This window comes from Accipiter gentilis, chromosome 21 (assembly GCF_929443795.1).
Source record: "Accipiter gentilis chromosome 21, bAccGen1.1, whole genome shotgun sequence".
Lineage (NCBI taxonomy): Eukaryota > Metazoa > Chordata > Aves > Accipitriformes > Accipitridae > Astur > Astur gentilis.
This window is the reverse complement of record NC_064900.1, coordinates 15,895,044-15,921,400: the sequence shown is the minus strand read 5'-3', so window position 1 is coordinate 15,921,400 and position 26,357 is coordinate 15,895,044. Positions and strand designations below refer to the sequence as shown.

At 37.7% G+C, this 26,357-nt stretch overlaps 1 protein-coding gene across 13 annotated transcripts in view; it reads left to right on the top strand.

Moving 5' to 3' along the window:
• Positions 1-26,357, top strand: part of POU2F1 (POU class 2 homeobox 1) — a 146,262-nt gene that overhangs the window by 5,604 nt on the left and 114,301 nt on the right. Inside the window, exons 2-3 of one of the 13 annotated variants that reach the window (XR_007508995.1) lie at positions 21,204-21,293; positions 21,592-21,651. The exons of 11 other annotated variants lie outside the window; for them this stretch is intronic. The gene's annotated coding sequence lies outside the window, so the exon portion shown is untranslated. The remainder of the gene's footprint in view (positions 1-21,203; positions 21,294-21,591; positions 21,652-26,357) is intronic. One more of the 13 variants, XR_007508994.1, reaches the window with a different exon arrangement.

Here is a 26,357-nt window from a genome sequence, read left to right as displayed (position 1 = left end):
GGAATGATTAGCTAATGTTTTGTATTATTTCTGAAGGTAAGAGGACTGTGGTTCTTCTGCTTTTACATGTAATCATCCAAGCTTGTGCCCAGGTTAAACTTTGCTTAGGGTGTTTCAGTGCTGGTACTGTTCGTGTACTCTGATCAGCGATGAAGGCCTCCTGTTGTAAAGGCACAGATTACTGTCAGTTCTAACTACAATGTGATGTAGATCTGCTGTAGGGTATGCAGTTCAATGACAGTTTAAATCAGCCTGAGCCTGTCCTCATCTCCCTGTGTGTTCCTGCCCCCTTCTCTGCACTGGTGCAGATGCTTGCCTGATTCCTTTGCTGAGCTAGTTCAGGGAATTAAATTGGCAGAAAACAAACCTTGCCAAAAATAATGAATAGTTTTTTTGTTGGTTTAGCTCTCTGAACTGGCTTACAATGAGTTTAGACAAACAGCAATACCAATCAAGGAAGGGAACAAGAAGCACACATGTTGACCCAAGTCTTCTCATAATTTCATTCTCTGATGGCTTTCCTGTTGGCATAAATGGGGAGTCATGCTCTCAGCCATGTGATCCTAGCACCTACTGGTTTCCAGGATGCTCTAGCTTAACTTGCTAACCTGGTGGAGAACTACCTCCAGATCATTTTAGATCTCTGGTCTGTGAGTTGAAGTTGGCTCAACAAAGGCCTTCAAGTGCAAGAGAGAGGATAGAACCATGTGAGTTAAAGTGGAGGAAGGGGAAAGAAGGAAGAGAAATGAAGCTTCCTCTTTTCAAAAGCAGCAGCAAGCATTCTGGTTAGCTTAGCTGTATTGTATAGCTTTTCTTTTAGATGGACATAAATGGCTGTGAAACAACAGTTGATTGAGTTGATGAACTCGGGTTGATCTAAAATGGTACTGGCCCAAGGGAAGTGATGGGAATGTATAGCCATGGGCACTATGCTAGACCTCCTATTCTAGCAGCAGGCTGTACATAGATCACTGAAGCCAGTGATGAAACTGCACCTAAGTAAGAGAGTAGCTTAGAAACCAACAGATGCTGAAAATTTGGCATGGTTTGTGCTGTCATAGGTACGATTGCATTAATGGTAGCCACAGCAGAAACTCTTAAATAAAAATTGTGGATGAGATCTTTAAGTGGCTCCCATTATTTTAGTGCTGCTCACAGTGAGACACCTCTCTAAAAAGTAGTGTGGCTTAGAAGGACATATTGGCAAAAGTACTTGGGAAATTACAGACACTGTTACTTCTGCTAAATTTTGGACTGATATCCCCGTAGAGCAACCTTTAAAAAAAACCACAAAACAAAACCAACAAAAAAACCCACCCCAAACCCCAACACAAAACCCCCAAGCATAACTGCTTCAGCTGTTTAACACAATCACTCTGAGAAAGATTTATCTTTTCTAAATATCGTGATACTGTGACAAGGAACCTTTTGCTCATCAATCCTTTTATTTTTTTTCTTCCCAGAAATCAGATTTGGCTGTATAGAAATGAAGTAGCATATATAGCATGTTTGACACGGTATGACAGGGCATGAAGTTTTGGAAAAGGAAGATATGAACAGCTAAGTTACTAAAACAGTAAATACAGTTGAAGACTTAAAAATAAGTGTAGAAAAACCTGTCAAATTAGGTTGGAGATGCAGCTTCTTTTTTTCCCCTCCTTTTCTTTAAGGGCTGGTAGGAAGTCACCATCCTTTTTGCAGTGAGCTCCTTTGCTATTTGTTCTCTTTGTCCTTTTGATGATTCAGTTTTATTTGAAAAATACCATGTGGCTTAGTAATTTGTGCCCGACTGTACTAGTGTGAAGTTGTAGCTTTATACTACTTGGATAGAGCTGAGGGGGAGGAGTATACAGTGAATACAGGTAGAAATGACTCAGATGTTTGATGAATCACTCATTTCTACATTATTAACTAATACAGCCTACTGAATGAGAAATTAGATTCAAGTTTCTTCTAGGAGTCCTGTTGCAAGGATGCCTTTCTTACCTGCTGATCTTTAGTAGGTTATAGCTTTTATTTGAGTTTTCAAATGTAGGTTTAAATAGATGTTTGAATTTGCTTATTTCTAAGGCTGCAGAGAGATGGATATGCCAGGAAATGCTACCTCCCTGCCCTACCAACTCCTCTGGGGGTGTTTCCCACCGCATCCTCCAATGCATGGACACACACCTGTGTGCAAACATGCTTTAGTAAAAGTACCAGAAAGCTTGGGCTGGGGACAGTTTTTTCTAGCTCTGATTGTAGTAGTAGAAGACATTACTGCTTCTGACTGTAGGAGTTTCCTGTTCCCCTGCACCTATTGGTGGGTCTGCCCATTTGGGTGCTGCCTAATCCATTTCAGTTAAAATTAGCAGGGTTAGTAAAGACTGTGATCTAAACTGCCTAAAGTAGCCCAGATAATTCCAATTGAAATCTGTAAGTCATCATACCTGAGGGTACAGTTCTTGTTACATTTAATTCAATTTAAGGGTGGGCTGCTGCCAAAAAGAAGTGGGAACATAAGCAGAAAGAGTACTGGGCCATCACTTTCTGGACTATTGTCCGTTTTGACACAGCCTGTGTAAAACTGTGTCTTAGCTTCTGGCAGAAATGCGTTGGGATTGTGTGGAGAAACTGGAGGTAGGAGGGCAAAGGGAGCAGTAACTTCCACTTGTAGTGTTTGTTTCTGAATGAGGGTGTCTGTTCTCAGTGTTAGAAAGACATGGTCCTTTTCAGATTTTAATAAACTTTCCAGTACTACTTTTCTGTTTTTATTCAATTTATGTTGATCTGAACTACACAATGTAAATTGTTATGAGTATTTCCAGTATCTCAAGTGAAGCATGCGATTTACAAGTTATTTCCCTTAAACAGACTTTATCATAAGATTATATTTACTTGCTGTTCCGTTTCAGTCAGAATATAGTTACTTTAGACAGTTTATGGTGACAAAGCTAGCTAAACTTGGGAACTTAAGAATATCTTTCAGAACAGTTGAGAACTTACACTTCTGCATATTTATTTGTTTAGTCCGAGGTCTAGTAGCTTCTGACTTCGAATCAGTCACACTGTCTCACACAGCAAGTTGTTCGAATCGCATCATTGCTAACCTTTATCCAACTATTATTTTACTGCCAGCATAGCTCCTCTTTGGTTAGGATGGGTGTGCCAAAGTAAGGAAGAAGCCATCAGCTGCCAGGCTGCACTGCTGCATAGCGAATTTTGCCAACCACTGCCTTAGAAAACGTGTTGAAGTAGCAGCAGTTGTAGGACAGACTTTTAGTGAAAGCTTTGAAATGAGGACACATCAGGTGGAAAAGTGTAAACTAGAAACCTGATTACTTTCCAAAGTAGATTTTACTCAGTTTTCCAAAAAACAGATCTTACAAAGTTGCAGAAATTTTTCATGCATCTGGTTTTAAACTAACCTTTGCTGCTTACCCTTATTCTTTTTTCAGTGTGTGTAAGGTTGTACAAAGAAGGACTAAGCAGTCTGTTGCATGTTGGTCTTCACTTCTGGCTCAGGCAAGTGCTGAGCTGCAAATTCTTGGCATTTGGTAATGTAATCAAAGGAACTATCCCTATCCTTGTCCTTGCCCTGTTTTTATGCTCTTTCCTAGGTGTCTGCTGTTGGAGGAGGATCAGGTACATCTTTGGTCAAAGCCAGTACAGTGATTTTATTATTCTCTTTGAAACAAAAAGAAAACACCTTTCCCCTTATTTCTCAGTCCATCTTAAGTTTTGTAAGTTGTTCTTTTCCTATCCGGAAGTGCTCAGGAGTGCCATAAAAGAGTTCAGGAAAGATGATATTCCTTGTCTGCTCTGCGTGTTTCCAGCTCTGGGAAACAACTGGGGGGTTGCTCCAAGGGCTTTCCTACTAATTTCTAGTTCCCTACCAGGAACCACCTTATATGGTTCAGTTCAGTGGTGCAGAAGGGACTTGTTCCAGATATACTATGGACTGACTAAAGCCCAGTGCCCTAAAACTTCCTGAGAATGCACTTTAGTTGTGCATGTGTTGGGGAAAACTTATTCATTAATATTGTTCTCAATATAGTTAAAATTGTAAATGGATCCAGGCACATCTTGTAACACATTTTAATAATATATATAGTAAGCATAACTCTTCATAAACTAACAGCTAAATTTAAAGGATATAGCATTGTATTTAAGTGCTTATACACTTAAGTTTTCTGTAATTGTGGATATGGAAATTTAAACAAAGGCATAAAGAGTTTGAATAGTCGTTTGGCATCTTAAATCCCCTAGCCTTTCTCAGTTGATTTGCTGGGGGAGAGAGCAGGAACAGGTAGTGTTTCTTTGTGTTGTGATGTCTCTAGTCAGGTTTGCAAGTGTTGTGGGCATCTTTAAAGATCCTAGCAGAAAATTTTCAGTTGTTGCTTCTGTTACAATATTGATAAATGAAAAATAAAAGAAAAAATACCATATACAAAGGTAGGCCAGCACTTTTATCTTCTTATTCCCCTATCTAGTGTTAACATAAGCAAAAGTTAGACTTAACAGGAGGACTGTTGGGGAAAACCTAATTCAGAAAGTTCATTTTAAAGTTATATAAAAAGCTTTCTTAAGTATTGAGACAATCCATAATTTTCTGTGTGCAATCAGAGAAGACACATTAGTTGCTTAAGGGATCAGTTAATCTGTCAATCTTTCAAAAAGCAAAATTAAGTGCAGGCACAGTGGTATTTTTTTCATTACTTATTAAGTAGTGATTTCATATTGTGCAGGTTAGAGATAGAAATGCTGTGTTTGCTAATGAGGAAGGGAATGTCATTGCCATTTGTCCTATATTTACATCACAAATAGGTCTCTGGATTGTATAATACAGACACTTCAAGAAATTTATACTCAGAATTGCAGAGAAGTTGAGAACTCTGCATTTCCATGTAGCTTGCTTGAGGTTTTATCAACTTGCCTCTTCCAGTTTTCTGAGTTTGTGGCAGTTATATTAACTGTATTTGGATATATGCTTGTATACACAAATTATGACCGAAAGCAGCATCTGTTCCTAAGGTTTTTAAAAACATGTGGAAGATTGTTAACTTCGTTACTTTTCAGTGGCAGGGAGTAGACTGACACACTGAACAATTTCCTTAGAAAGTGTTGTCAACTATAGTAATTTCCCAAGTGCACTTCACATTGCAGAAGGTTAGTTAAACTGGGGATTTTCATGGCGTCATCATTCAAGTAGTAATCATCTTTCTTGGTTGTGTGTAATATTAGGAGAACACTGAAGATAGAAACCTATGGTGTACAGCTATCTACTAATAATCTGTATCTCAAACTCCTTGGTTTATTGTTTGTTTTCTCTACTTTGTCTAATACTCATTTGTTGAGGCAGTCTTTATAAAGAGAGTAGGTACTGGAGAGGCAGGTTACTTCAGTAGTTCTGTCCTTTGGTTTTGGTGTAATCTGTGTACTTGATAGCAATAGAGAAAGTGTCCAACAAAGGCATGAAGCCAATATAGAAATGTAATCTGTGTGCTTGATAGCAATAGAGAAAGTGTCCAAGGAAGGCACAAAGCCTATATAGAAATGTGGTGTTGTTTAATTGGTAACTAGGACAGTTTTGTTTTCTTAGAAGCTGAATAAACCCATCAATCCATACTGAAACTGTTTAGACATATTGACTAATTACGTATGATTGTGTGGAAGTGTTCTTTGGTCCAGCAATAATTTATGGATTGCTCTTTAAGAATCATTGAGGTAGCAAATAAGTATACTTATACTATATAGTGTGGTCTGAGTGTTAAAATTTGTTTTGAAACCATTTCTTTGGTGCTAATCAAGTCTAAGGTTGAACTGTGAAACATCTGGTATTACTGACCTACAGCTGACTTTTTTATTCAGCAAGTTAATATAAAGAAGTTAATTTTTCAGGTTCATTTTCCTTCATGTGCCTTTGTAATACTGAGTGATTTATTTCAACAAATATTTGAGATTGAAACATCAAATGTGGCATTTGTGCATTTAATACTTAACCGTTATTCATAAACCTAATTGTGACCTGATAAATTGTCAACTGCTTAGGTTGGGGTGGGGCGGGGGTGGGGGTGTTTTGTTGTGGGGTTTTGGTTTTTTTTAAGATTTAATTTTTGAAGCTTTTATATTTGTGAATGTTGAGGAGCTGGTAATAGTAGATATTAACTCATGTAAAAGAGGACTGTTAGGAGGAAAAGGGGTGATGATTTTATTTACAAGAAAGCTACTCCTGGGCTGTTCTTAGAGCCCTGCAGATTTGAAGCATTGCATTTAGTGAGCGCATGAAAAATGCGTGACTGGTGTTTGAAGGCCCTGCTGGGGCAGTCCTTAAACAAAAGGAGTTGTGGGCTCTAAATGTGGAATATGTTCTTTATTAATTAGTTCTGCTGCTGTGTGACAGTTCCAGTTTGACTATCTGTCTGGCTTGTTGAAATAAGAACTGGAAAATGTTTTGTTTCTTTTTCTTTGGAATTTTTGCCCTCTGTTTCATATGGCTGCAGTCATATGCATAGGAGAGGAAAGTACAAAGAGAAGAATTACTCTGTACTGGAAAAATTGAGAAACACTGTGGAAGAAACTCATCATTCTTTCAATTAGAATGTTTTTATCATGTGTATACTTTATCAGACTTATTTATGTGTCCCCAAGTGTTTAAAAAGTCTCACACCAGGTGAACAAAATAAGAGGTATTGAAAAGGCAATCTACTTACAGTAATATCTTATTTCCTATGTTGTTGACTGGATTTGTGTTTGAATAAGAACATTTCTTTTGTGGCAGCTCCTTGATTCTGCAGTGAAGGCAGTATTCTGTGCTTGATACTAGCTAGTTGCCATGGCAACAATTATGATGTCATGAATTCAGTACAGTGACTTCACTGCAGTGTATTTTATCTTTATTCTCAGTTTTCTTCAGATCTTGCTAGCAAACCAGAAAGCATCTACGTGTGATACTGTGACTTGTTTATTACATGATAATGATGACTAATATGATCCAGATCTCTCAAAGTAAACCTAATTACTGCTTACTTTTAATCTCAGTCCTAAAGTCTGGGAAGCTAAGACCTTGCATTTTTATTTATCTGGACCTGTTTCAGCTGTATTAGCCCAAAAAGTTTGCTAATAGAAATGAAGAGGAAAATACTTTTTTTTAATCACTCAGATGTGATTGTTTTCAGCTTAGAGAAATGGAGAGAAATGTATGTACTCTTAAAACTAAAAATCTGAGAGTAGTAGTGTCCTGTTATGTCTCTTCTCCCAGAATAATTTGTTAAATTCTAGCTTGCCTTTCTTAGTCCTGTTGTTTTCTGAAGCAGGTGAAATGTTCCAAGGGTTTGTTGACCCACAAATTGTACCAGGAAACTTCCTGCCCATCAGCCTTTGGAAATAGTCAGCTGTTTTCTGCCCTCTGAGCACTTCCATTTATCACAAGGTTGTGCACCTCCATTTCACAGGTAGCAGAGCTGACTGTTCAGTGCATACTCTCACCCTGTCCTCCATTGCCTTCTGATAGTCAAAGAGAAGTATTTAGCATTTTTCTTCTATTTTAAAGTATATTTTTTTGGCTCCAAATTTAGCCCCAGTAAAAATGTCAGTAAAAACATAGAGTTTAACTAGCCTGCATTTCTTTTGTTGACATAACTGTGTGTCTGTTTAGAGCTGGCTTAGTGGCTTAACTCAAAGGTTGCCTGAGACTTCTGGGCCATCTGACTTTTACATTATCAGTGAACAGTGCAAAGTGTTTTAAAGTGGTATGCTAGGTATTTTTTGTAAGGCTTTTTTTGGCCTCTGCAAGTAGAAGGTTCTTCACCTTTGGCTTGGTTTGACAAAGGTAGTTTCTATGTATAGATAGTGCCTAAGTATGTTGTAAGTGTTCTGAAAACCTTTCTAATAACAGGAGAAAATGTAGGATGTGCTGATTTCTTCCTGTGGCTTACTGCTGCAGCGATCATTTGCATTAAATTGTATTGAGCATATATTCATTTAGGTGAAGTTAGAATTAAATGACCTCTTCACGGTTTTCTTCCTCTTAAGAAAGATGGAGACTTGAAAAGCACCCACTAGCAAATGAGAGGGTGTCATGGACAGCATGTAAGGAAGATGGAAAAACGTAACAGGAAAATCAAAGTTGGAGTTGTCTTTCTGCAGAAAAGAAAAAATATCCTGTGTAGCCTGTCATTTATGATAAGCATATCATGGAAGTTGAATTGTGGCATGCTGCAACTGGAGTTAAGAATATGTGATTGAGATGTTTTTGTTTATGAGCTACTAACAGGGAGTAAACTGCAAAATACTGTTGCAGGTAATGTTGTTCCCGTTACCTAAGTGCAGAGGTCCTGTGCTTGAAAATTTGCTGGTTTATGTTGGTACTGGCTGTGCTTAGTAGCTTTTTTCTTTAATTGGCACAAATGTGCTAGTGATGGGGTAGCTTGTATTAAATTCAAAATGCTTTTTCAAAATGGCAAACATTTTTATCTTGCTGTAACACTGTGCACATGGAGGGTTTTATTAATTTAAGAGTACTGGTATGATTTGATTGCTGAAATTTTTAGTCTTTTAGACTAGGTTTGTATGATCCTCAGAGTAGCCTTTTGTAAATTAGTTGTTGGGGTTTTTTATGTTTCTGTTAATTACTAAACATTAAGGTTTTTCTAAACATGTAGGTTTTCAAGATGTGATTGGACGAGGTGATAGAGAATCTCATCTAGGTACCCTTTCCCACAGAAGGTTAGACCAGGTGATCTTTCAAGGTTCCTTCCAACCTGGGTTAGTCTAGGATTCTAGGATTGAGCTGTTGGAAGGAATAGCAGCTTTCTTAACTGACGTAACTGCATGTGAAAAATTGCTAACTCAAAACTCATAATTTTTTAGTCACATGGAGATTAGATCATTCAGTTCCCAGCAGCGTTTGCATGAACAAGTGTTGCATTTAGAAACAGTATTATGGCACTTAGTACCAGACTGAAAATATATGAAATTTAAAGCTCTGGACTGCAGGTATCTTGGCAATGCAAATTCTTCTGAAGTGAAAGGGGAGTGTAGAAGTTTTTTTCTGGAATGCTTAGGAAAAGTGATCACCTCTACAAAACTTAAGTGTGTGAAAACAAAAGGAAACTTGGAATGGAAAAAGCAAAAATAAGTTTTAGTGTGTGAGTCCCTTGTTCTCCTTTATGAATGGATGGGTGTATGGCCTATCTACAGTATATAGATCAGAGAGGAACCTGCTGCACTTTCTTCAAATGTAGTAACATTTAAGAGAATGGGATGATGAGGGGAAACAACAACAAAACACTACCACTACCCTCTGTCCCCAACTGTTTTCTTTTAGAATTATTAAATGAAGCAACCTAACTTTCAGTGCTTTCTTTTATTCCACTCATAATTCTTCTATGAGAACCAGTTACATTCTTGCCCACTGGGACTTGGAAAATAAATAAGCTAATTGGAATTGCCTCAGCTAGTGCTGTTGCTTCTACTTAAAGAAACCAAGTTAGTACATTAATGCCTAGTTCACATTACAGGCTTCTACTTGCTTTGTTTATACAGAGTGACTAGAACCTGTCTTATAAGTTATTACCAATACTGGTAGTGCATGGAAGAATGGCAATATTGGTGGAAGTATGGCAAAGTAATTGGCTTGTGTTTCAGGATGCAGTGGCAGATAGTGGCTTGAGTTTGTGTTTATTCAGGTGCTAGGACTAATGGTGGTGTTTTGGTACTTTTTTGGTTGCAGCTTTGAAGACTTCTTTTCCAGGTCAGCAGCTCCAACAGGATTTCAGTGAAAAGAGTTGAAATGCTTGGATGGGTTCCTTTGCAGTGCCTGCTTCAGAGCCCAGAACCAAATTTGGTTCAGAATCGGAGTGTGTGAAAGAGGAGTTAACAGAAGAAACTGGAGGCTTGAAGGGCTGCTTGCTACTGTAGAAAGGTTAGGAAGTGCCAGGGAGGTGTTTTGGGGACGGGACCTGGTGAAAAGCTGAGCTTCTAAACTTGGTCCTGCTCAGGGGTCTCTTCTGACCTATTAACCTACCAGTGGGTTCACCTGTCATTATTCTGAATATGAGGTGACCTAACCCACCAGTCGTTTGCTGCTTCCAGTCTGCTGGAGAAGTCTATGAATAGCATCACAGGTAGAGAGACACCTTTTTAGATGTGGCCTGTCCTCTAACAAGACAACCCTGTCTTTAGAGGACAGAGTTTTATTGGCTTCATAAATTGCTATGTCTCTTGCAAACACCTATATAGAAAATTCTATGTATCATCTTTCAAAGCAGTTAAGTGTTTGAAATTTAATGTTTTGAAAGCAATCAGGAGAATCTTCATTAGTACAGGGGGTCTGGCCTTAACAAGCATATATTAAAATTATTATAGATAAGCTTTGGAGAAAATATACTGCATTAATTGGGAGCCATGTGAAAGCCTCCATGACAAATTTGTAAATAGAGATGGGTGATTCCCCCTCACCACCTAGGTCTACGACTGAGAGTGCTGTGGGCTGTTAGGGTGACATGGTTATCTTGGCCTCAGCAGGCTGCCTGGGTCCCTTTTTCTGCAGCTCTGATTCAGATTACCCAGCAGTCCTTGTGCTTTGCTATGATCAAACGATACAGCCCTCACAGAAAAATGTGCTACTCAAAGCTCTGTGTGGCTCCTGTAGCCAACTTGATCTATACAATGGGAAATAGGAAAGCCTTCTTTATCTGATTAAACAGCCGACTTTGGCATGAAATCTCCCTTTTAATATCAACTTGCTGGAACTGCTATGACAATAAAAATGCCTTTTTTTTTTCCCTCTTGTTGAGAAAGCAAAAAAATTGACACTTCCTCGTTTCATGTATTACTGCCAGAGCATTCTCTGACATTCTTTGAGTTTAATCGTCAGATACGATACCCTGGTTGTACTTAAGCACATAACTTTTCAACTCATTATTAACTGCCAGCATCCGTGCTACATGAGGGTTTTTTCATGGTGACCTCAACTATTCTTTCTTCTTGCTTGCTATATTGGAGTTAAATTAATCGATAATAAAATGAATCATGTTTCAACAGTAATCATTACATTACAGACATCGAATCATCAGATTGGGAAATTACTGTGCCTGCTTTAATAGTGAAACATTACCTTGCACACAGAAATTTAGAAATACAGTATATTTTCTTTCAAAAATATGGATTCTTCTTCAGCAGTTCCTTGATAAAGAACTTCCCTGTCCTCCTTTTGGCACCAAGTTGTGACTTTACTGAAACAGAAACATACTGTTAGTGGTTGAAGTACTGTGTTACCATGCATGTTATTTTTGTCCCACAGCACAATAGAAGATACTGTACTTAAGGCACAAACTTGAAGAAACAAACTGTCCTAATAACCCACTTGAATAGAAAGAAAAGGTGAAGGTTTGCTATAGCCTCTTTGAAATTTTCAAGGCTGTTCCGTGAATGGTGTTAGGATAAACACATTTCCAAGTCCTGAATTTCTTTTTAAAAACAAATGTAAATTTTGGGAAATAACTTTCCCATTAACACACACGAATGATATTTTAAAAGTAAAATATATACATGGTTAAGAAGAAAAAGTTTGATAAAGTTGTCTGTATTAAAAAAAAAAAAAAAAAAAAAGGCAGGTTAACTGTCTCTTTTTTCCCCAAAGAACTCTATTAATGTATCTGTAACTAATTTGAACCTGCTGAGGCTCCCACTACAGTCAATGTAGGTGATGGCTCAGGTGGTCAAGTTTAACTTTCATTCCAAATAGTAGGCATGAAGCAGTGCTCCTTCTGTATCCAGATTGCCATGCATAATAAGCATGTCTTAGACTAATCTTTGAAAGTTCATTATTTTCTGTATTATTGTCAATGAAAACCACTAGTGATAACTTTGTATAAGATGGCCCCATTTAATGATGTTAAGTGATTTCAAATTTTTAAAACCACTGCATTTGCAGCCAAGTGTGGGCTGCCTCTGTAGTAAATGGAGAGAGGGAAAGGTTAATTTCAGTAACCTAACAACAGCTTTTATGATTAAACTCTTTGGTTTCTGGTTTTGCTTTCTCTAGATAATTCTGGTTTTTGGGGGTCTTGGGAAAGGAGATATTTTTATGCCCTTTTCTTTTTGATGTCTTGCTTAAGATTCCTTGCTTACCAAACATACACAGCCTTCTGTTGCAGTGCTGAGGTAGAGAAAAGATTTGGGGGAAAGGGAGAGGAAGCACAAAGGCGGGGGAATAAGCCATCAAAAAGTGTTTGGAGAAAGATATAGCAGGAAAAGAACAGCTCTGCAGGAAAAAAATACTCTGCATATTCTCTAATCTTTATAAATAGTGCATCATGTGGGTGAACTTCATATCTATATCTATGGTGTAGTAGATATAGAGAGATACTTGCCTGGTTGTAATTGCAAAGTATTATTGAAGTAAATGCTTCTTGAGAGAAAAGTCACAAACTGTGAAGAAGTCATCTTAGGATCAGTGGACTTACTCTTTTGTCAGTTATCTATTAATGCATGTAATTAAAAATGAGCAGTTGAAGTAAGTGCAGTGTTCAAGTAACGCAACCTCAGGATTTTAGGCAGAGATTGGCACTTATCTGACTCTCCACATTTGTTGTGTTTCCATTGGCTTCTGCTTCTCAGATAGTGTTGATTGAGTAAAAAAAAAAAAAAAAAAAAAAACAACGAAAAACGTTGTTTACAATAAACAGTCTTTCATATGTAGACAACAACTAATTATAGGGTGGGGATAACAAACAGAGAAGGTTGATATCAAGTCAGACTGGAGAAAGTATCCTTGAAATGTTCTCTTTAAAACAGTTGTCCACAGCCCTTACAGCAGAGATAAACAGCATTTATTAGGCTCTGAGAGGTTCACAAGGTTACATATGTGATTTCTAGGGATGATTTCAGTTCTGAGAGCATGCAGAGGATTGTGTGTGTGACTCATCCTTTTCAAGATAAAGAAAGTCCCTTTACCATCATGTTTTATTAAATCCACATACATTATAATAGTTTTGTTCTTTGATCCAGAAATTAAAATCTAGAGACTATACAACTCAACTGGTGGAGTTCAGTTGGTAGGTTTGTATTTTAATTTGTGTAGTGTCTACAACAGGGAGGAGACATACAAACTTCGTAGGAAGAACATGGATGTCTGATATTTTCTGTTCTAGAACCTTTGCTTGAGTAGCTGTATTGGATTTGCTTCCTTTTTATATTTAAAAAAGATATCCTGAACAGTTGGCTGTTTAAATACTGGTATGATGTGCCACTGCAGAGGCATTTTCTTTTCATATTGCTTTCATTCAATAAGATGCGCATTTTTTCTGTATAAATGAACTCATATTCAGTAGTGCAATTGATTAATTCCCCTCCTCTTTTCTTCCTGCTGTAACACTGGCAAGCAGTTCAGTTCATCCAGGTGTCAGCGCTTTTAGTTGTGTGATCAGAATTTTCTAATGAGGGGAGGAAACTGTAAGAACTGGTTTGAAATCACTTTTCAAGTTCCAAAAAGAAAAAAGAAAGCAAAGCCATCTTAAAATTAACAGCTGGAGTATTTTATTCTTTATGGCCTTTCAGAAAGGAAAGAATAGAGATGGATTTTTTTTTTGCTTGTACGAGTGAAACCTTACACAGCTTTCCTCCCATTTTTCTCTCATGTTCACCCCTCATCTTGATCATAGAAATGTAATTCCTCTTTTGATGACTTTCCTCTGAGGTTTGTCCTCTGTGATGCAAACTTGGTTTGGTTGACACAATCTCTGATTCTGTTCAGTTTTGCTCTTTTTTCCCCCCATGTCTCACCTTATTTTTGGTTAATAAATTTTAATGATCTTTATGATCTTTTTGGAGAGATTCTTTCTCTCTGCCCACCTCTCCCCCCCCCCCCCCCGCCCCCCGAAGCCCAAGTAAATTGAATGCAAAAATAAAGCCATGCCAAGTGGTTGCAGGGTGCTTAGGACAGAGTAGTGCCTGCACAAGGGCACTCCAGCCCACCCTGTGAATAAAAAGCTTGAGATATGTATTGCTAGGCTTCAAGTATTGTTTTCTTTTGGCAGTTGGGGGGTTGGAGTAGGGTTGTTCACATTTAAATAATCATTTCAATATTTTGGTGTGGTCTCTTCTTTTCTTTTTTTTTTTTTTTTTTTTTTTTCCCCTTTGAGAAAATTTCTACCAGGAGTGTCTATAAATTTTTTTTTTTCTTTGCCCTCTTCCTCCTTCCCCAAACCCACAAGGCAGAAATGAGAAAGTCCTTAACCATCCAGGCTTGCAGGATCATAGATGAAAAACTTTGTATCTGAAGTGACTGGCTCCTGACCTTGCTGATCGGTTGTAAGAGTCATTGACTCTTTTCCCATATGAGCTTGAAGAGAGTGGAAGTGTGCTTGATCAGAATACCTGGATAAGTTCTTTGTTTGAAATACATTGTTTTCTCTAAAAAGTATAGGAGAGCTTGCTTCCAGCTACAGGATACTTGTTTGCCATTTGGAGTGACTTGACTTTGTAGGCTTTAATAGAGTCCACTTGGACAACACTGGGATGTAGTTCTTCTGCTAGGCAGCTCTGGTTTTTATGTAGTGAGTTATTGAGTGATTAAGGCAGATAATAGCCTTCATGTATATAGTTTATTTTCCTAAAACCAGTATTTTTGATGACTTTGAGCAGCAGCATTGATGTGTGTTCTACTTATAATTGAGTAAAAAGTGTTTTGAAATGGAAATTGGGACAGGAAGCTGCATAATACCTTGTCTCACTTCTAGACTCACAAAAGTTCTCCAGGCACAAGTTGGTCAGATAAGGATAGATGGTACTGTTACAGAGACATAAGCACAGGACAAAAACTGTGCTAGCCAGCCTGCTTGTAGCATTAATGCTTCCAGTGAGCAGAAACAAATGTTTGGCATACAAAGTCTTATGACTGTTTGACTTGAAAAGGTAGTCCAGGTTTACAGTAATAAAAGCCTATTCTGTATTTATACTATTCTAGCAAGGAAGTTTTTTGCCCTTATAAAATCTGTGTAGGAATAGAGAGTCTGTAAATGCATCGCAAGTTGGAATTGTAAACTGGTGGCACAGTGCAAAGCTGCAGTTGCTTGCCAGAACTTACATTTGTAGTAGAAACAGATTTTCATTTGACTTTGCTGCAAAATGGGGCATTCTGATATTTAAAACAGTAATTTTGAAATGCCCTTCCCTGGGTTTTTCAGATGATGGCAGTTACATCACCTTTCAATTGAGTAGCAATTCAAAGGCACTCTCTACCTTCCTCAAATCTCAAATATGAATCTAACACCGCAAGAATGCGCTCTGCTTGTTAGAGGAGTCTTATCAGTATGGCATGCTTTAATTCAAGGTAAAACAGAATGGACAAATACTGAGAAATTATATGGCACTTTAACTTTCTTCCTGAGAACCCAGTTCTTGGTGCCTGCTGTTTTGTCTCAAGGTAGCCTTGGGACGTCCTCATGTGCAAAGGATCATACATAATAATCCTGATGTGCAAAGGAGAAGAAATGAGTACTCTTTCTGAACTCTTCTTCCATTTGATGAAGTGTCAGCCGTTCCGTGGAGAGACTGCTTGCCCTTATACAACAAATATTTAATGTGCTGTTTAACAGCAACTGAAGGGAAATTATATCACAAGGTAAAGAGTTGTCCTTTTATGAAGTAGCCATAGTTCCAATTAGTTTCTTTCATTTCAGAATGGAAACTTGTCATTATAAATCTTAAAAGACAGCTTTGGCTTCCTGCAGCACTATGAAATGAATGAGCCCAATCCAGCAACAATATTAAGTACACAGTTGCTCTTCACCTGAAAGGTGAATGTATTTTTAGCTGTAATATCTCAAATTAATGACATTGTAATGGAGGGTCTAGGAATGCTATTATAATTCATTCATAGTTAGAAACTTATTTTTGCATGTAGATCTTGGGGAACAGCATGCCTGTTCATCAGGATTCTGATAAAACTTGAAGATCTATATGAATGAAAGAAAGCTGGTATGAGGATGAATAGGGATAGTCAAAGATTCCTTTGTAGCAATGTACAACAGTACTAGCCATGAAAAGAGGCTGGATGTTATATTTTCCAAATCAGAAGTTTAGTGTGCTTGTGGAAGTCTGCTGGAAGCTGAAAAATTCAGTCTTTCAAAGGGGCATAATAAACCAAAGGTTTTAGTATTGTCTTTCTGCTCTCTAACTCAGAGGCTTCCAGGTCTCCAAGCTCTGATCTTGGAGCCAGCAACAGAGCAGCACTGCCTATTGCAGGAGCATTGCAACTCTTGGCATCTAGCTATCATCACCAAATTTTAATTTTATTGTTGTTTAGGGATTCTTTTGTCTCAACTGAAATTACTTGAGGGTGTTTATTTCATAAGTATTAGCAGATTTTCCTTTTTTCCCTGGAACAAAATTCTGCCCTGAGGTGTTGCAATTTCTTCCTTGCATTAAGGTTGCATGTGTTTACTTGGCACATGTTCAGCTAAAGGTATTTCATATACATAATGTATTTGCTGTTTAAGGTTTTGAATATTGTGAGATAGGAAATAAGAAAACCAGTTCAACAGGATAAATACCACACTGTTAACTGAGAAGCAAAGAAATAAGATACAGAATATATGTTAAAAGAAATGGTTTGCAATATTGTTTTGGCAACAGACTTGTGTGTTGACAGAGCAAGGGAATCTTTGAGATACGAGGTTCCATAGCAAAGTAAAACATAAAATGAAATAAAATTCTTAAAATAAGGGTTGATTACCGAGTAAAATATTAGTATGCTGCTTTTAAATATGTTAATGTGAGTAAATTCAGAGAACTGAGGCTAGGACTTCAGAGATTTTTTTTTCACTGATTTATACTGCCTCCAAATGGTATTTTAAACGAGTTTCCTAGCTTACGTGTTTCTCAGTTTCTCAAGTTGTAGGGTTTTGATTTGCTTTCACTTTCAGGTAAAAAAAAAAGAAACAAAAAGACAAACAAAAACCAAACAAAAAAGCCACACCTAAAACAAAGCCCCAAATAAAATAAAACTTCCCTGCCTTGTTGGGTGCTTAAGGTTTTAATGTTTGGGATGTATTATGTGATCATTAGATAAAATGTACTGAATAAATGTACAGTAATCAATAATTAATTTTTTCCTTCTTCCCCTAATATTTCAATTAAGTTTCTTTTAGTAAGTAATCCCTAACTTTGTCCCACTGATAAAAGATACTTCTGACCAGATATGGCTCAATACACAAAGGTATGTTCTTTTACATGTCCTGCCCAAGAAATAGCAAGTGTCTTGAATTTAATTTTTAGATGCAGAGGGTGGTTTTTTTCTGTGAATCCCCAGTCTGCATTATTATTCAATATGCAATTTGTAGTTTTCACAGAGCATTATTCAAGCTACAGTAACCCTTTGCAGCATTTGGCTTTTATTGCACTCTCTGTTCAGGCTTTGGTCTTCTGATTGCTGTCAAATACCTGCATTGTGCTATTCAGTTAGCTTTGGATAGTTCTCTTGGCTATTTTGGAGCTCACTAACACTTAAAGATCACAGATGTAGTAAGTAATCCAGCATTGATGACAGGAATCTTTTTGTTTTGAATTCTCAAAACCAAGTAAGAATAGAGAAGTATGGCTACCAAGAAAGCTTTGGCTCTGTTATGTCAGATTTCTGAGAAAGAAATGCCATACAAATACAAAAGCTATTGTAGCAGTATGCTTTTCTGACTGAATTAATAGCGAATGCTCTTAAAAGCATCTTTCGTTATTAACCCAAATCAGTTGCTAATACATAGGGACAGCCAAGTGAGGAGTCACCAACAGTGCATTGCAAAATGTAAGCAATTGTCAGAAGGAGTTAAGGAATGCCTTTCCTAGGTGGCATTTGTGAACTGACTGGTATGAGCTGCAGCTTTTGTGAAGCAATAATCATGTATCAGTGATATCTTTATCAGTTGCCATTAAAATGAAGGTGATGTCAAATGTTCGCTATTGCCATCTCAGTATAGTAAAAGATCAAATAAATTGAGAGGAAATGAGTCAGTCTTTGTTTAAACACCCGTTAGTGCACAGTGCACAAAGCCTTGTCATGAAGGAACTTGTTCCCTCTACTGTAGTTTCCTTTGAGTCTCCCAGCTTCTCTAAAATAATCATGAAGGGTATTTCTAGTTGCCATGGAAGTTGTGTCATGCCAAGACAAGAGGTAGACTCTTCTGGTAGAGTAATTTTAAAGGAGGTATCAGGGAGATAGTGCTCTTCCGGTACAAAAAATAGAATATGTTGTTATCAAGACGTAGTGAAACAATATATATTTTTTATAGCACCATTTATCTGAAGCTTTTAGATTACACTGAAGCCATAGGTCTCAAGGCTACTGTTTTTATAAGCTTCATTTGACTGTTTGGGATAAGGACTTGGTTCCTTGTTTTCCTGCGTTACCAGACTTGGGAAGCTTACGTAAACTCCTCAGCAGAAATTGAGACTACTCAACAAGTTGTACTCTATGGGCCAAACCTCACCTTATCTGGGATACAGAAGTGCTATCCAATCCTATATTTGTGTAAGCAGCAGTGTATCTCTCATTCAGACAATAGGTTCTCTTTTTCCAACAGCAGCAGCTGCTGTGAGAGAAAGATGGGGAGGCTGGGAAAAAAAAAAAAAAAAAAAAAAAAGGCAGGGTTTACAACTCACAATACTGAAGGTGGGTGGCACTCTTGGTTTAGGGAGAGCTGATACAGCAACTGCCCTGTTTACTTCTTACTTAGTAGCAAGTCTGTCTCTGCATAAGAGTATGCATATAAGAAAAGCTAAGCTGCCTAGGCAGTATTTCCTTCTTTAAGAGACATTCTTACTTTATGGAAGAAGTTGCAAAGATGGGAATAGCCATTGACCACTTGTTGGACCACACTGTTTAGGTATTGACTTTTGAACTGACAAATCTTGGAAGAAGAAATAACTAAACTGGCTTAATATTGCTGCAGAATCCCATGATCATTCAGGACTTGCTAATTAACAAAATGACAGAAAATGGAAGCAGGTAAAGCAAGTGTAAGTATGCTTCTGTTCAACTGCAAAAATGGCAGATCATATCCACCAAATCTGCCTCCATGGAATGTACTGTTTTATAAAAGTGGAGTGAGAGTGGGTGGAAAAGGCATGCATATATACTGTCTGTCAGATAAACTCATTTTGACATGGGCATGTATATAAGTACTTAGGGGTACTAAAGGTAAGCAGTGATAGAATTTGTCGTGTTACAGAGACTTGTACCAACCAAGTTGAGGGGTTTGGATTTTGGAATTTAATGAAGATATAATTTTTTATTTTTTCTCTTGATAGTTTTTTTTTGAGAGGGGGTTTTATCTATACTATGGCTCCTATAAGCACACTGGCTCTTAAATCCTGCAGAAATGTTACGTCTAGTGCAGTTTCACATTATAGTTTATCTCATATCTGGCCCCTGCTTAAGGAGATCCTCTTGCCTTTGCCCGTTAGTTTTTATACCTTTCCTCCCCAAGTGTTTTGTGTTGTAATAGAGCAATTAAAATATAGCTGGTTTAATTTACCGATTGAGTGGAAATCTCTCACTCTTTTCAGGGTTGGTTTTCTTCCACATCAGCAAGGGGAACCAACTCCCCTGGTGGCACATAGTAACTGTCTGACAGAGGGAACCAATGGGAGCATTTGCTCTTTGGGGAAATCTTGTCCCTTCACATCATATCTGTGCAGCTAACTTGCAGCTTGGCTTATCTGTTTTGGTGAAGTGTGGCACCAGTATGATGCCCTTAGTTCTGTGGTGATTTTTTTTTTTAAAGTGACACAAGTGTGGGTTGCTGCCAAACAGGGAGGATCTCATGTTTCCATCCCCATCCAGTATTCCTTTTATTTGTGCTGCCACCCGCCCACCACCAAGCTTCTGCCAGATTGATTCTTGCTGCCACTTGCTAGGCAAGTGCAGTGGTAAAGTCAAGTGTACAGATGCATCAGGAGAGGATGGAAAGTCAAGAACTTTGTGTAATAACATGTATTTACTTCAGTTTAGAACAGTGCTGTTTCATGTCTGCCTGAGGTTCTCTATAAAGAAGCAACCTGATATTAGTAAGGTATCTGTGGAATGAAGAAATGTTTTGCCTGATTGCTTCCAGTTCTGATTTGATTTTGTAGTTTTGCTTTTTCTACAGACACCAGTAGGAAGTCTGGAGTTCATACTTGTTCATCTTCTTGGTGCTGTGGTTTGATTAGGAAATAATATCAGAACAGTAAAAAGAGGATGAGAATATGGAGGGATTATTATAATGCTTATTATTAGGGTTTTTTTACTTCTTACCATGAGTCTAGTGTAGCCCTGAAATCTGATGTATCTTGAAGAAAAAATAAAAAAATTGGAGCAATTACCTGGTTTTGGTAGCGTGGCAACATTCCTGGAGACATTCTCTGAAGTATTCCCAGTGGACATGCACAATTAAGGGAAGTAAGTAGTTTAAGATAGAATACATAATCTACATAGTGACTTCAAGAATAGAAAGCCTCTAAGTAGACAGGTGATTGCTGTGCACATCACAGGAGGAAGACTGTATGAAAGCTATTTATTCAATATGCATATTCCCTGTCTGAAAGCTAAGTGAGCATATGCCTGGAAGCTGCCCTCACAGAATAAACAGATGAGATTTCTTTTTAACTTTAAAATAATACAGCTGCTGCTTCCAGTCAGTGTCATGATGAATGACTATTTCTCTTTTGTGATTTGTGTGCTGGATTAATGTAGTATATTTTATTTGGGTTGCTTTATAAACTATTTCTCAATGACTGGTTCAGGTGTGGTATATGACTATACTCTGCTTGTTGCCCCAAATGTTAAGTGATAGTTGCACTCTAGAAGTGTCTTTTCTTCAGAAGCTGTGCTTGACACCTTGTTCTCCAGTGTGCATGTGATAAAATGATTTGGGACCAGTCTACTGAAGGAGTGGTTTGACTCTTCTGTCAGTCAATACCATCATGACAGGTATTGTTTGGTATTTTCTATCCATATACTTGAAATGTTCTGCTGCATAAAGCTAGTTTTTCATCTTTCTTTTGGCTGAGAATTGTGAGAAGCTGGTTGTTGGGACTATTAGGCTTAAGCCAGAAGAAAGGTTTCATACAAATTGAATCTCTTATTGCAGGAAAGAATTTTTAACTTCGTTTCTTAAGTAGTGGTATGTCTTTTTTTTCTAGTTGCCTGATTAACTTTCTCATCTTTTGGTTGATTTTGACAGAAAGGCAGATATATTTAGAAATTTTCCTGCAAGTTCCATGAAAATGAGCCAGGGAAGGAGAGGGATCCTAGGAATGCTGCGAGAAGACAAGTAAGATGGTCCCATGTTACAGGCACTGAAGTGTTAACATATATAAATCCATCCTTAAAAATGTCCCAAACATAAGAAAAGCTTTCGTCAAACACAGTATATGAAAAAGACAAGCCAGTGTTCACAGAATGGCATATTTAAGATGGTCAAAACTCTGGGTTTTGGCAGAATAAAAGTAATTTTAACAGTTTTGTGTATGGTTTTGTTTGGGTTTTTTGTTTGTTTGTTTTTAAAATATATGAGAATTCTCAGAAACAGCCAGAATTCTCTGTAGTCACTAATATATTTGCTTTGCCAGCTGTAGGAGCTTAAATGCTGTCCAGCATCACCAGATACTTGTGGCTGCAGTACTCTTCAGGTATGTGTAAGATTTTTGGGTGGTAAAGGTAAACTTCCTCTTGCAAAGAAGAAAGTGTGGGGGTAAACAAGTTCCAAGAGAAGGCAGCAGAATCTTTGGATTCAACTACTCTACGCTTACCCAAAGTTATGTTAGTAATGGTCTCAAATATTTTACATTTCTATAATTAGTACATCAGAACTATTCCAGTGCTGTCCGCTTTATATGGCTGTAATACTGTCAGTATTCAAAGTGTTTTGTAAATTTAATTAATACTCAGAGACACTCTTGGTGCACAAAACAGATTGAATTTTTATCTTCGGTTACTTAAATTGCTTCCATCTTTTTAGCTTCTACTCGGTACCTATAATCTGAAATACATTTAGTCTAGCTTGTAAAGTTGACGTAATAGGTACAGGTTCTGTAAATCTTTCTAGTGGAATTCCCCCAAATTTGAAAAAAAAAAAAACCAAACCCAAACCAAACCAAAAACCCAACAACCCCCAAACCCAAACAAAATCAAATTACTTCAGAAAACAGTTCTTAATCATAGAAAGCAAGCTTGTGATAAAGAAACACTTCTACCAATTTTATTTCCTGGTGTTTCCCAGGTTATCTTACAGGTAGCATAATAGGTTATAAATATGCTGCCAGTGTGAGACAAACCTCTTCATAAAGCATAATGGCAACTAAATTCTGCTATGTTAATGGCTGAACTGGCAACTCCTGGAGGCTTATTTGCTTGTCAGTTTATAAGCATGCATTTTTGTATAATTTGCATAGTCTAATTGTGCCTTTGGACTTCTAAATAAAATTAACCTTGTGCAGGCTCATTAAAATACATATCCTTAAAAATGGATGTACTTCATAGTCCTATTTGAAAAAGGAAGAAATGTGTTTGAAGTTATGGAATTGATTTAAAAATTTTGATTTTTTTTTTGGGTACCTTTTGTTCAGATGAAGAAAAGATCTGTTCTCTAATTAGAATAGTCAAGTAATGAAAAGAGCATTGTCAAGTAGGAAAGTTACATTATGGATTTACTGTTACTTTCTGCACTCTGGAAATATTGTGCTGGAGGTAGATGCTTATGTTGTCAGAATATGTAAATCAGGAAGGAGATAAGTTGTCCCCTTATCGACAATTAACCCAAGATCCTTATGCTTTAAAAATCTGTTATTGAATTAACTTAAAACAATTATTAATAATTGTTTTCTGATATTGACACATAATTCTCTCTATATTTTACAGTCTTATGTTTTATTATGAATACTATTGGCAAACATTTTCAGTATATACATCATAGATAAAAATACACAGAGGAATATATAAATTATGTGTAAGTAGTTGATGCACTGTATTGAGGTGAGGAGGTGGTCTAGTGCACAGAAAAAGATGCTTGAGAAAAGTGCAGTCTGCAGTTATGAATTATTTCATATGAATATTGCCTATGGCATGGATATTTAAAGAGGGTGAAAAGCCGAATATATTACGCGAGCTAATATTAACTGCCGTTAGCGAGCTATCAGAGCATGCTCAAGCAATTCAAAGAGGAGGGGACTGAACTTGGGAGCCTGTCTTGGATACAGCCTGATGTTTTTTCTTTAGATAACCAAGTTCAAGCCAGTTCGTCTCGAAGAATTAACGTGTATTGATTGTTGTAAGTAATGATAAAGAGTTTTTCAGGAAGTGGTGATTTTGAACAGTTTGCGTAGAGTGGCCTCACATTGCACCGGAGGGATGCAGTTGGTACTCACTCAGCTGTGAGCTGGCCCCCCAGATGGCGCTGGCTGTGGTGATGCTCTCCTGCCGCTGTCCGAGCAGGAATCACTGGGCTGGGAATTCTGATGGGGTTGTACAGAAAATGTATGCAGTTCAGGTGACTGCTGGAAGCCAGATGTTTTTGATAAGGTTTTGATAAATGTATTGGGATCCATTGAGAATAAGATTTAACATGAAAAAGCACCCAGGGGAGTAATTCTATTTTTAAGTATATTCCTTAGCTCAGATAGATTTTTTTTTTTAAATTCTTGTTCTATTCCTTTCTTCTAGCTTTCTTAATAAGAGCATTGGACAATTTATCCCCATGATGAAATTATGTGAAATGTTTTCTGCCCTTTTTTTGAATCTAAAACCTTCAGCAATGCATACAGCACAACTGAATTTTCAAAGGAAAACTCTTTGAAGTCCCTTTTTCTTTTTTCTTTCTTTGTGTCTCTGTCTCCCCCTTTCTCCATCTCTCCCCCCTCCTTCTCTCTGTCTGTCAAGTTCAAGAGCAGCTCAGATGCCATGAATTAAGTGAAGCACAAAAGGGGAAAAGGAGACCCTTTTGAAGAACAAAGGCCTCCCATTAGGCTGCCGTGTTCTTTCTCTGACCAAAATTGCTCCCTACATGGTTTTTATTGCTGTCCACATGCTTGGCACATAAGGTAAATACAGTAGGACCCTCGTTACCTCACACTCTCTCTTCCTCTTCCCTCTTCAATAAATGTTTTGTCTCTTTGATGTCCCTAGTAATTCTTATACTGATTGTTCCCACCCTCATAAAAGCCCCAGGGGTAGTCATGGTGGTGGATAGCATTAGATACTGTGTAAATGCTTCCAGAAAAGAAGACAAACTGCAGCCAAAGAATTTATTTCAGGTGGAAGAAAATGGGAAGGAAATACAGATGTTTTCTTTTCTTCTCAACATGTTGCTTCTGTGCCCCAGCTACGCTTGCATACCTCAGGGAAGTTCATAATTTCTTCCTGTTTCTTTCAAAAACAAGCAAGGAAATAGGGCTAAATCAGAGTTATGAGGAAATGCATGCCACAAGACTTTAAAGCTATAGAAATCTTCTCTTAAGCCTTCTTGATTATTTATTTTTCTCTGTGTTGGACAGTTATCTGCTCCAGAGTTCGGGTGAAAAGTACCAGCTAAGGGTCAGACCTAGATAGGTTTAAAATGTGAACTTTGTAGTATGCACCTTTTAAAAATAAATCAGACAGGCTCTTCTTACTAAAGAGAAGCAAAATAGCACTGAAATGTAAGCATGCATATAAAAAACTGAAACCAGTGTAAAACACTATCTTAAACCTAAAATTACAACTAAACTTTTTAGTACTTAAATGACAAAATTTGCTAATATTTAAAGGTCCTTTTGGGGAGTTGATTTTTATGGCAGAGTCTTGAAAGATGGAAATAATTGATGTGGGATAGTATAACTCATGCCTAAGTTGTCTGGAAATTGTAAAGCAAAGAGGTATTTCTTGGAATTTGGAATTTATGTTCTCTCAACTTCTACTTCTTTCCAAATAAATTATTTTCAAGGATACGTATTTGGTTTGGTATTTGTGCTTGCTTTCATCTTCTAGTTCTGCATTTTCACTGACGTGAAGTATTTCTATTAGCTTGTGTAACGCAGTTAAATATGTAATGATTAACAGAAAATGCCCCACTATTTTTATTTTTGGCACTGCTTCTTAATGCTACCACCTCACCTCCTGGAGTATATGCTTTTATAAGCGTATACTGTTATGAACATAGTAATTCCAGAGAAAATGTCAACAAGGCTACTTAAAGAAGTAACAATGACTCTTATCAGTCTATTTTGTAGATCACAAGGCAAGTAAAATCCACCTTGAAATCTGGCTTTTCATGGCAAGGTTGACTTTTTTTTATTCCCCCCCCCGTTGATCATGTTGCATAAGAAATTTTATAATAAATGTTATTGATTGTAATCAGTCAAATTTTTCTTCGTTCCATGTGAGCAAGGTTTTACACACCCCCTTCCCTGCAAAGGAATTAAACTCACTTTCCCATCCACCTGTAATTGGCCAGCTTAGCTGTGTGGGGAGGGAGGTGATGCTGGCATTTAATGAACTTGCAGTATAATTGGCTTACTTTATGCAAGAATGGATTGTCTAAAATGGAATCCGTAACTTGAGGTGTTCTGGTAGAATACTGTGTAAGTGGCAGTAGTACATCTACTTGTGGTAGATGTGGATGCTGTGATTAATGGCAGCGGCTACAGCTGCCCAAGTATGGAAGATGAACCTTTGTTCTGTCGTCCCCCTCCCCCTTACCATGCACCATTTGTCATGTAGCCTCTCCTGTTGTCATTTAACCTATGTCATCTTAGTCCATCATGGAGCTGTACCTGTAGTCATCTTCCCTAGCCTCCCAAATCTGAGCCAAACCCTGCCTCCCCACCTGCCTGCAGGGAGGTTCTGTTCACTCATCAGAGCAATCATCGGCTGACACTGGGAGCAGATCTTCACCCTGGTCCTGAGCAGCAAATGTAGGTCTCAGCTGTGCCAGGATGGTTGCGGCAGCTGCTGGAAGTAGAACAGTGTGTGAGGAGATGCAGCTGCCACATCCATGGTTCAGCTACAGCAACTGTTGATTAGTATTAACTGCCCATCACTAGCATGGAGATGCTTTTGTTGGGAATTGTGCTGTATACTGAGTGTAATGCACCTACCATCACTGACAAGTCTGTGAACCACTGGACTAAAAGCCTCCATGTTGGGTAGAATAAGAGGAAGAGTTTCTGAGGTAGGTGGGGCTGTATCATGCAATTTAGCAATATGATTTTAATATTACTTGAAAGTAATATAAAGATGAAAAGGAGCTTATGTATAAATACATTTTACCAATACAATAAACAGTGAGCGACAGCTTATGAGTATTCCTTCCAACACTAATAGGAGAATAATTTTCCCAGGAATATCTTCTTTAACTTGTTTT